The sequence below is a fragment of the Salvelinus sp. IW2-2015 genome, linkage group LG6.2, assembly GCF_002910315.2.
Source record: "Salvelinus sp. IW2-2015 linkage group LG6.2, ASM291031v2, whole genome shotgun sequence".
NCBI classification, from domain to species: domain Eukaryota; kingdom Metazoa; phylum Chordata; class Actinopteri; order Salmoniformes; family Salmonidae; genus Salvelinus; species Salvelinus sp. IW2-2015.
In genome coordinates, this window is record NC_036846.1 from 18,081,083 (window position 1) to 18,092,572 (window position 11,490).

At 41.8% G+C, this 11,490-nt stretch overlaps 1 non-coding gene across 1 annotated transcript; it reads right to left on the bottom strand.

Annotated features, from left to right (window-relative positions):
• Window positions 1-10,278: 10,278 nt before the first annotated feature.
• On the bottom strand, window positions 10,279-10,332 carry LOC111966052 (U7 small nuclear RNA). Its single transcript, XR_002877603.1, has one exon. It is a non-coding gene; the product is annotated as a U7 small nuclear RNA (small nuclear RNA).
• Window positions 10,333-11,490: the final 1,158 nt, after the last annotated feature.

Genomic DNA, 11,490 nt, shown 5'->3' on the forward strand with positions numbered 1-11,490 from the left:
TGTGTCATGCACATAGTAGATGTCCTAACTGACTTGCCTAAACTATAGTTTGTTAACAAGAAATTTGTGGAGTGGTTGAAAAACGAGTTTTATAGACTCCAACCTAAGTGTATGTAAWCTTCCGATTTCAAATGTATCAGGCCGTATACCACGGGTATGAAGAAAATTGCTTTTTAATTACTGTTRTAATTACTTTGGTAAGAAGTTTATAATAGCAATAGCCATACTGTACACCACACCTTCTAGGGCCTTACTGCTCAAATTACAGCATGTYMGAGCCTTCATAATGTCTTAAATTGAGGCTTACGATATGTTTATCATTGTGTTTCTTAATGTACCGTTTCAACTATCTAAAACTTGCTGTTATTTAGTCGAATCATAATGAGATGGTTACAAGACATTATAAAGGGGTCAAGACTTACAATGTGTTACAACTGCATCATGATCCATTATGCCTGGATGTTTTATGTAAAGTGTTACAGACCCACACTGTAAACATGTATCTTAAACGTGTGCCTCAAGTTGCTGGGGCTTGGCTTGTGTAAAAAGGTTTGTGTGAAAATGACAGTTAAGTCCCACAGGAAACTTGGGGTTGCTAGTGAGGTGACGTGTCACAGGTGGGAGAGGTATCATTTTTACCTTACAAGCTGTCCAGAAGCCCTCTATTCCCCACTCCATCGCACTCTGAGAGAGAAATTAGTTTGGATGTGTGTGTGTGTGTGTGTGTGTGTGAGGAGGGCAGGGAGTCTGGCCAGTGGGTTATCTCCCTGATAAGACTATTTGATTCAGCAGCGTTAATAATTAACGCTGTGGAGATAGAGATCTGTAGACAGCGGGCAGGAGGCTGTTGGAGGGATAACAGGGAGGGGGTGGTGGTTGTGGCTGGAGCAGCATTACTCTGACCTTTAGTTAGATAGCAGGAAATTCTTTGTGAATATCTGCAAGAGATATTGTTGCTATCGTTTGTATGTTTATGAGGTCCGAGATCGTTATTGTAATCATGGTTTCACACAATAAAGAATTCAGCATTCAGATTGGTTTTTKATCAAAGTAAAAAATAAAACCGTCTAGGTTTGAGGGTCTGAGGTAATTGAATCGAAGGTTTCAGGTAAAAGTGCACTTCCCCTGTGCCAGGGCGTGGTTGTTGTTGTGGAGGCCATACTTCAGGAGGAAATATCCCATATCCTGCTGAACTGTAAAGTGGTACCTGGATTCAGTGTTTGAAATAATGTGGTCCTTTCCGTCAAAAGGTAGTAGTAAAAACTGGCAGTAAAAGCTACTATGTTACTCCTGTGTTCAGACGCATACCTCATTTAGCTGTCTGAAAGCACCGTGAACCTGTGGGTGAATGACTCAGGGTAGGTATCATATTTTACACAACAACAGACTTGCTCTCTACCCATGGACAACAGACTTGACCTTTAGCCCTATCCCATCTGGACAAGAGGAATACCAATGTAAAAATMSTGTTTATTGACTATAGCTCAGCATTCAATACCCTCCAAGCTCATCATTAATCTTGAGACTCTGGGTCTGAACCCCACCCTGTGCAACTGGTTCCTGGACTTCCTGACGGGCCGGCCCTTGCGGTGAAGGTAGGAAACATCACAAGGGTGCATGCTCAGACCCCTCCTGTACTCCCTGTTCACCCATAACTGCGTGGCCAAGCACGCAAMAACTCAATCATCAAGTTTGCAGGCAACACAACAGTAGTAGCCTTGATTACCAAKGATGACGAGACAGCCTACAGGGAGGAGGTGAGGGCTCTGGGAGTGTGATGCCTGGAAAACAACCTCTCACTCAARATCAACAAAACAAAGGAGATGATCGTGGACTTATCTAGCTTACCCCCTATTTACATCGACGGGACCGCAGTGGAGAAGGTGGAAAGCTTCAAGTTCCTTGGCATACACATCKCTGAKAAACTGAAATGGACCACCCACACAGACAGTGTGGTGAAAAAGGCYCAACAGAGCCTCTTCAACCTCAGGAGGCAAAAGAAATGTGACTTGTCACCTAAAACCCTCACAAACTTTTACAAATGCACAATTGAAAGCATCCTGTCGGGCTGTATCACCACCTGGTACGGCAAATGCACCGCCCGCAACCCAAAGGCTCTCCAGAGGGTGGTGCGGTCTGCCCAACGCATTACCGGGGGAAAACTACCCGCCCTCCAGGACATCTACAGCACCCGATGTCACAGGAAGGCCAAAAAGATTATCAAATCAAATCAAATTTATTTATATAGCCCTTCTTAGATCAGCTGATATCTCAAAGTTCTGTACAGAAACTCAGCCTAAAACCCCAAACAGCAAGCAATGCAGGTGTAGAAGCACGGTGGCTAGGAAAAACTCCCTAGAAAGGCCAAAACCTAGGAAGAAACCTAGAGAGGAACCAGGCTATGTGAGGTTGCCAGTCCTCTTCTGGCTGTGCCAGGTGGAGATTATAACAGAACATGGCCAAGATGTTCAAATGTTCATAAGCACCAGCCCAGTTGCTCACACTCAATACCCGAATACGATACAATAGTGTCGGGACTGCAGCATGTCAGCACCTCAGGAGTAAATGTCAGTTGGCTTTTCATAGCCGATCATTAAGAGTATTCTCTACCATTCTGCGGTCTCTAGAGAGTTGAAAACAGCAGGTCTGGACAGGTAGCACGTCCGGTGAACAGATCAGGGTTCCATAGCCGCAGGCAGAACAGTTGAAACTGGAGCAGCAGCACGGCCAGGTGGACTGGGGACAGCAAGGAGTCATCATGCCAGGTAGTCCTGAGGCATGGTCCTAGGGCTCAGGTCCTCCGAGAGAGAGAAAGAAAGAGAGAATTAGAGAGAGCATACTTAAATTCACACAGGACACCGGATAAGACAGGAGAAGTACTCCAGATATAACAAACTGACCCTAGTCCCCCGACACATAAACTACTGCAGCATAAATACTGGAGGCTGAGACAGGAGGGGTCAGGAGACCACTGTGGCGCCATCCGATGATACCCCCGGACAGGGCCAAACAGGAAGGATATAACCCCACCCACTTTGCCAAAGGACAGCCCCACAACACTAGAGGGATATCTTATCAAGGACATGGTTGATGTCCTTATTATCAAGGACATCAACCACTCGAGCCACTGCCTGTTCACCACGCTATCATCCAGAAGGCGAGGTCAGTACAGGTGCATCAAAGCTGGGAGCGAGAGACTGAAAAACAGCTTCTATCTCAAGGCCATCAGACTGTTAAATAGCCATCACTAGCACATTAGAGGCTGCTGCCTATAGGCATAGACTAGAAATCACTGGCCCCTTTAAGGAATGGAACACTAGTCACTTTACAGTTTTTTCCAACTGCTTACACACAAAATCTTTTTAAGTCACACGATTTTTGAAACCTCTCACTCAAAGTGCAAAACTACACACCAAATATCCAATACCATAAGCAATTTCTCAGCCTTTGACCAATTGTCAATTGCATAAAACACTTTTTTCAAAACACTACACACAATTCTCTACCTAAAACACAAAAATCTAACAGGAAGTGACTTGCTTTCCTTTTCCAACACAACCAATCAAAATGCTACACTTATTCACCAGGTCACACACACACTCCTCACATGTGCAAACACTAATAGCTTAACTGATCACTAACCAATCACTGCTTTACTGTAGTTTAGGCTCATAAATAGGTCAAAGGTCAGATTACCTGTTTTGAACAATGGATGCCAACAATGGACAGAGAGCAAGAGGAGTAGGAGGAGAGGAAGAGGAAGAAAGGAGACGATGGCAAAGAAGAGAAGGAAGGAGAGCCATCTCTGATGAGATTAGGGCAACACTTATTGATCATGTGATCAACCACGGTTTGACCATGAGAGAGGCTGGACTGAGAGTCCAGCCCAATTTGAGTCGATTTACAGTGGCGTCCATAATTGAACCTTCAGAAATGAGAACAGGTATGCAATATCTAATGACTATTTTAGCATTACAGTAATGTACTGAAAAATACGTATGACTGCATAGTATTGCATAAACATTTGTAACTCTAAGCACTGCATTGAATGAATGAGGTTGGTTATCATGCTGTACTACATTTTTTTGTACATTGTTTACAGTTCCTATGCTGAACACATACTGTGTTTGAATTCTGTACAGAGTGGAAAGGCAAAGACATCAGGAGGACGAGGACGCTTGTTTACAGATGTACAAGAGACTGCAATATAAATATGTTTTGGCCAACAATGCAATTAGGATTCGAGCGATAAGAGAGCATATCTTGAATAATGACACCATATTTAACAACATCAATGCTGTAAGCCTGTCGACCATACAACGCATCCTCCAACGGCACCGAGTGACGATGAAACAACTTTACAAGGTGCCATTTAAGAGAAAATCTGACAGAGTCAAGTATGCAACATGACTTTGTAGAGGTATGTATGCAACACTACTTCCAGTACTTCAGACATACCATATTTACTCATCTGTATATCTTTTTGTCTGTTACAGAGAGTATTGGAGCTGGATGCCCATGTAATTCGCCATGAATTTATTTATGTGGATGAGGTTGGCTTCAACCTCACCAAAACCAGGCGCCGCGGAAGAATGTAATAGGGCAGAGGGCAATTACCAATGTCCCTGGACAGCGTTGGGTAATATATATAAACTAGTGTGCTACCATCACTCAAAACGGGGTCCTCCATCACAATGCCACACTGGGTCCGTACAACACCAGCCATATGCTCACTTTTCTGGATGCAATTTACACAATGCTTGTCCCTGATCCAGATCAGGAGCCTGCTAGATTTGTGGTTTTATGGCAAATGTTAGTTTTCACCGGGCTGTTCTGGTCCAAAACTGGTTTGCCACCTATCCACAATTTGTAGTTTTGTACCATACCATATTCACCTTTTCTAAATCTCATAGAGGAATTATTCTCAGCCTGGCGCTGGAAAGTGTATGATCGACAACCCTATGCCTGCATGCCGCTTCTCCAGGTAAACGGAGGACGCATGTGGGGACATAGAGGTTGCCTCTGTCCAAGGTTGGATACGCCATGTTAGGAGATACTTCCCTCGATGTTTGGCAAGAGAAAACGTATCTTGTGATGTGGACGAAGTAATGTGGCCAGACCCAGGCCGGAGAAGAGATGAAGCGTAGCTTAGCACTGGTGACTGCCCCCCCCACCAATTCCTCGACTGCCCCCCCGGGACCCCACACACACAATTGTGTTCTTTACTGTATTCTAAAGAATATACTTTTGGTTTACATATGTTTATGGTTTTGTTGTATGCTACTGTATACAACAGGAATGTTTGGCCTAATAAATATTTTCTGTTTCTACATTGCATTGGTGTTTACAGTGTACTTGTTACTCCTCTCAGCAGATTACTTTCACTGTAGAACATTGTATTGAAATGTAGATATAAGCCTATGAAAGACCAAAGAGCTTTAGATTTAGAACAACAGTGTTTACATGGTATATCCAAAAATGTACTATTATGAAAGCAGTGTTTGCCATTTGATGCAAATGCTTCATTCTGACATGTGTTTATGGCATTTTGAATGCAGTGTTACATTTTGAAGGAGATGTGAGGTATTTTGCATTTTGTGTGTGCAGTTTTGGGAATTGTGTGTAGAGTTTTGAAAAAAGGAGACAGTTTTGAAAACGTGTGTAAGCAGTTGGAAAAAACTGWAATAATGTTTACATATCTTGCATTACTCATCTCATATTTATATACTGTTTTCTATACTATTCTYCTGTATCTTAGTCCATTCCGCTCTGACATCGCTCATCCAGAGGTACAGTATATAGTTTTAATTCATTCCTACTTAGATTTGTGTGTATTGGGTATATGTTGTGCAATTTGTTAGATATTACTTGTTAGATTTTACTGCACTGTTGGAGCTAGATGCACAAGCATTTCGCTACACCCGCAATAACATCTGCTAATCACGTGTATGTGACCAATAACATTTTATTTTATTTAGCCATGGACAACAGAGCTGATCTCTAGCCATGGACAACAGACTTGACCTCTAGCCATGGACAACAGACTTGACCTCTAGCCATGGACAACAGACTTGACCTCTAGCCATGGACAACAGACTTGACCTCTAGCCATGGACAACAGACTTGACCTCTAGCCATGGACAACAGACTTGACCTCTAGCCATGGACAACAGACTTGACCTCTAGCCATGGACAATAAAAAAAAACTCCAACTGCACCTGCTCCACATAAAAAAAACACATGGACCTTAACACATGGAAACTAGCATTCTATTCAACATTTATCCCACAACACATGCATACTCAGGCGTCGCCATACAGTGCAGGGCCTACTACACCATTCGTCATTGTGGTGGGGGCATTGTGGTGGAAGCCTACACGCCAGTGAGGGAGCCTGAATTCAGGTCAGATCGCAGTCAGAGAAGTCTCCCAGATTATGCTTTGTTTACCCCAATCATTCCTCCCGCTGTGGCGCGGAGTCCCTGGAAGATGTGCCTGGGAAGAGCCAAGCTAATGATGTGAATGCTTTACTGCTGATTACTAGCAGGATAGTGTGATCTACGCTAAATGTTAGCACTCATTTAAATATTATGCCCAAGCGTCTGACTTAGCTAGCGCCTTGAGGCTAACATCTAAACTAATCTCAGTGTAATGCTAACTGTTAGCACTCATTCAAATCAAATTTAGAGTATCTCACTTGGCCTTATGTCTGCGCTAGCTGAATTTAAAGGTCTGATGCAGCCGTTTTTATCTCAATATCAATCATTTCTGGGTAACAATTACGCACCTTACTGTGACTGTTTTCAGTTAAAATGGTCAGAAAGAAACAAAAATAGCTTCTTAGCAAAGATACATTTCTCAAGCAAGAATTGTGCTAGTACTAGCTATTATTGACAGAGAGGTTTGGAACTCTACTTTCTTATTGAGGTCTATTAACTAATTTACCGCCTGGTGATGTCACCAGGCAGGCCAAAACTCCATACCACCAAAACAGGCTGAAATTTCAGGCAGGCTTTTCAAACAGCTCTTACACTAAAAGGGCATTAATATAATTTTCACAATTTCACAGTATTATTCCAACTTCATAGTATGAAAATATGTATAKAACACATGAATTCATGTTTTTGACTGCACTGGGCCTTTATTGCTAATGCAAGCTAGCTTTCCATAAATGGTTTGTGTTTATCATATCACCTGGTGCCCGAAAGTCAGCTCCAAGGCTAAAAGGGTATGCTTTCAGCACCAACAAAGTAAGCTAATTGACAGAGAAAGGAGATGTCTAGACTGTAAAATGTCAAATGCATCTCTGGAGGAAATGCACAAGGTTTTGTTATGACAGAGTTTAATTTCCTCTCTCTGCACTTAAAAAGATGGGACTTGAGTAACAATAGATACATACATTCAAAATGTTAAGCTTGCTATGCTGGYCAGAGATGTCAGCAGGATCTGGTTTTCGGAGCTTCAGCCCCCAATGATTTTGTGTCAGCCCTGAATCTTTTGCGTTGCTGCAATGGTGTAAAAAAAGTGTCCTCTGAAAGCGTTGCTTAGTTCATAGAGCTGTGGTTACCTGAAACTCCCAAAGTCATCCAAGCAGTGTACTGCCACTTACACGTTCTTGGAATGGTGCTATGTCTTGCAAGATCACTTTATAATTAATTAGTAATCTACAAAACAGATTTAATATAATAGCATGGATAATGTTAGGCTACTCTTATACCAAAAACAGTACGTCATTTATGACAATTTAGGATGATTGTTCTGAAATATAGCATTTTTTTTCTCATGTGGCCAGAACTCAACAGCAGGTGTCATATGTCTAAAATATGCTGTGATTAAGTGGCTGTGTTGAACTCCATCTGCTCTAACATTAGATTAAACAAGTAGTTAGACTACTTAGCCTACATCATTCAAGAAGATTGAAATGCATATTCCCATGAAACTGATTGGGATCAAACGGTTGGCATGCATGCAGCATGGACGTTTCAGCTGTAAAATGTGAATAATTATAATTCACAATTGACAGTGATGGGCTAATTTACAATAAGGCAGGCCTAATTTGGTGTTTTAGGATTTAAAAAAATATAACATTTTCATTGAGCCACTTATGTGTAGGCATAGGCAACTGTGCAATTTGGATGATACATTGTACGTATATTCTAAAATGATTTTATACACTAGGCTACATGTTGGTACCAACTTTCATTCAGAAATGAAGTAATAATAATTCAAAAAATGGTGCTATGGTAGGCTACCTAAACAAACAGCACTTCACCACTGGTTAGAATAAGTGGAAAGCATTTGCCATTTGTAGTCATCTGATAATTCCAGCTCTGTTTGATTGAGCCAGTGTCATTGTGCTGCAATGAACAAGCACTGGAACTAGTCTTGATAAATCAATGTCAGATTTTTGTTTTGAATGAATCTCCGTTTGGATATTTGGTTACAATTAGGCTAGGAAATGTTAAGGTGAGTGGTCATGATCATTAGTCTAGCAATTGAAAGCAATGCAGATCTTCTCTATCCGCAAACATGTTAGGCATATAGCTTACCTGATGAGCTTCCCTGATGTTTTTCTGAACTTTCCAATACATTTCTGATGCAAATTCACATTTTTACACTCTTCCCATAGGCTATTCAAGTCATTTGACATCTTTTCTTATTAGTTAAAAAGGTCATAAGGCCTACATTGTTTCAATAACAATATAGCTGAAACCACTAGCCTATTGGCTTCATTGAATTACTGAATTTATTCTCTTGTAATTTTATTATTTAAAATATTATTGTAACAGTAGGCCTACCTACACAATAACCTCATATGGGGTTACTGACTAAAATCCATTTGAATTAATAATACGAAGTGTTGATTATTTGGCCTTGGGGAGAGCACAGTGCATGGAAGAAAACATAACACAAAAATAGATTTGCCAAGTTATATAATTACTAATGTATCTATAGAAATAAATGAAATATTTGAAAATACTACACCAGAGAGCATATTTTAGCCACAGAGGATCAATAGCTTATGAAAAKATMTGCTGTAGATTGTGTTTTGTCACATTAGGAGCATATAGGCCTACAGTTGGGAATCCCGCAATTGGGGAGCCTGCACGGCAAATATCAAACAGCTGATTGTTGAGTTGTGGCTGTCAATGAACAGAAGGAGAAGCTAAAAGGTATTTTGCAATATCACTGAAAAGCTGGTGGACTATCATTTCCTCATARTGTAAGCCTAAGATCTGTGTATCCCCACTTTCATTGGCCTATGCTATTGGTTGCATTTAAGACATGGGTCGTTCATTTTATTGATCTCAGTATGTCAATGTCAGAGTAGCTTGTCATTTTMTGTGGTATAAAAAAATATTATTTTAATTTCTCCAGTCATGTAAAATGAAGTAGAATTGCAGGAAATGATTTTCTCAGACACGCCAACCCCTCAGCTCCTGGTATTCAGCACTGAGCCCAGAATGTTATGACATTCMGGTGAAGGCCCTGATGCTAGGTCAAGTTGATTCCATCTGTGGTTCTTTAAAATAGAAAATAGGGACTCGGAGTGAGGCTCTCTGAAAGTGGGGAAACAAACCAACAAACCAAACCTTAAGAAGAAAAGATCCACTTCCCAAAACAGCTTTTTCGGAGGCAAGSAAGCCCTGTTCTGTTTTAAACATTTATATCCTCCTTTGCATGCAGTACTTGGTAAACAGCTTTTGAGTTCATTTTTTTTCTACTCAAATTGAGTAAGCAGAGACATAATCAGCTGAATAGCTCTAAATAGGGGAAAACAGTCAACAGATTTGCACAGAGAGAGAGAGAGAGAGATACAAAGCTAAATGATAGCATTGTGAATACTCAAACAAACAAAGCTCTCGTACATTATTCAACCATAAACACAGCATGTACCCACGCACTTCCCTATCCAGCCATCACTATCCACTTGTCCCACATGAAAAAATACTATAGTATACTACGGTATAAATACTATAGTATTCACTGTAGGGTTTTTGCAGACTTTACTGTAGTACATACACTGTAATGTTTTTGCAGACTAAAGTCAGCAAAAACACTACAGTGAATACTGTAGTATTTACCGTAGTATACTGTAGTATTTACAGTTAACTATAGTATAAATACTGTAGTAAAATAAAACTGTAGTATATACTATAATCATTAATGTATTGTTTTTAGGATTGTAYTATACTGTAGCATTTACTGTAGTGTATTTGCAGAGAGAACTGTAGTATTTACTATAGTGTTTTTATTTTATTATCTTTGACATAGAAGTGGAGGCTTTCTCCTTCAGAAAACCTACTGGAGAAATACTAAAAAAGCAATTTTTCCATGGCCTGTAGGAACGGATATCTCATCACTTACAGTATACTACAGTAATGTACTATACTATAGTAAATTGTAATATGTTTTCATGTGGGGTGAGTCACCTGCTAAAATAATAGTCAAGTAGAGAGTGCTCAGCTTCAGTGGCTCCCAATGAACAGATATCAGCTGTAATTGATGGGGAGTCTGAGGCCCAGGTTAATTACTTAGGATGCATCCCAAATGGCACCCTATTCCTTTTGTAGTGCACAGATCTCTATGGGCCCTGGTCAAAAATAGTGCACTGCTAAGGGAATATAGGCTGCCATTTGAGATAAACTCTATAGTACCTGGACCGTTCCACTCTGGTCTTTACCAGCCTGACCACCTCCACTCTGGTCTTTACCAGCCTGACCATCTCCACTCTGGTCTTTACCAGCCTGACCACCTCCACTCTGGGCTTTACCAGCTTGACCATCTCCACTCTGGTCTTTACCAGCCTGACCACCTCCACTCTGGTCTTTACCAGCCTGACCACCTCCACTCTGGTCTTTACCAGCCTGACCACCTCCACTCTGGTCTTTACCAGCCTGGACCACATCCCCCTGGGCTTTACCAGCTTGCACCTCCACTCTGGTCTTTACCAGCTTGAACACCTCCACTCTCTGGTCTTTACCAGCCTGACCCTCCACTCTGGTCTTTACCAGCCTGAACACCTCCACGCTGGTCTTTACCAGCCTGACCACATCCCCCCTGGGCTTTACCAGCTGTGACACCTCCACTCTGGTCTTTACCAGCCTGACACATCCCCCCTGGGCTTTACAGCTTGACCACCTCCCTCTGGTCTTTACCAGCCTGACCACTCCACTCTGGTCTTTACCAGCCTAACACCTCCACTCTGGTCTTTACCAGCCTGACCAATCCCCCTGGGTTTACAGCCTGACCACCTCCACTCTGGTCTTTACCAGCTTGACACATCCACTCTGGTCTTTACAGCCTGACACCTCCACTCTGGTCTTTACCAGCCTGACCTCACTCTGGTCTTTACCAGCCTGACCCCTCCACTCTGGTCTTTACCAGCCTGACCACATCCACTCTGGTCTTTAGCAGCCTGAACACTCCACTCTGGTCTTTACCAGCTTGAACACCTCCACTCTGGTCTTTACCAGCCTGAACCCTCCAC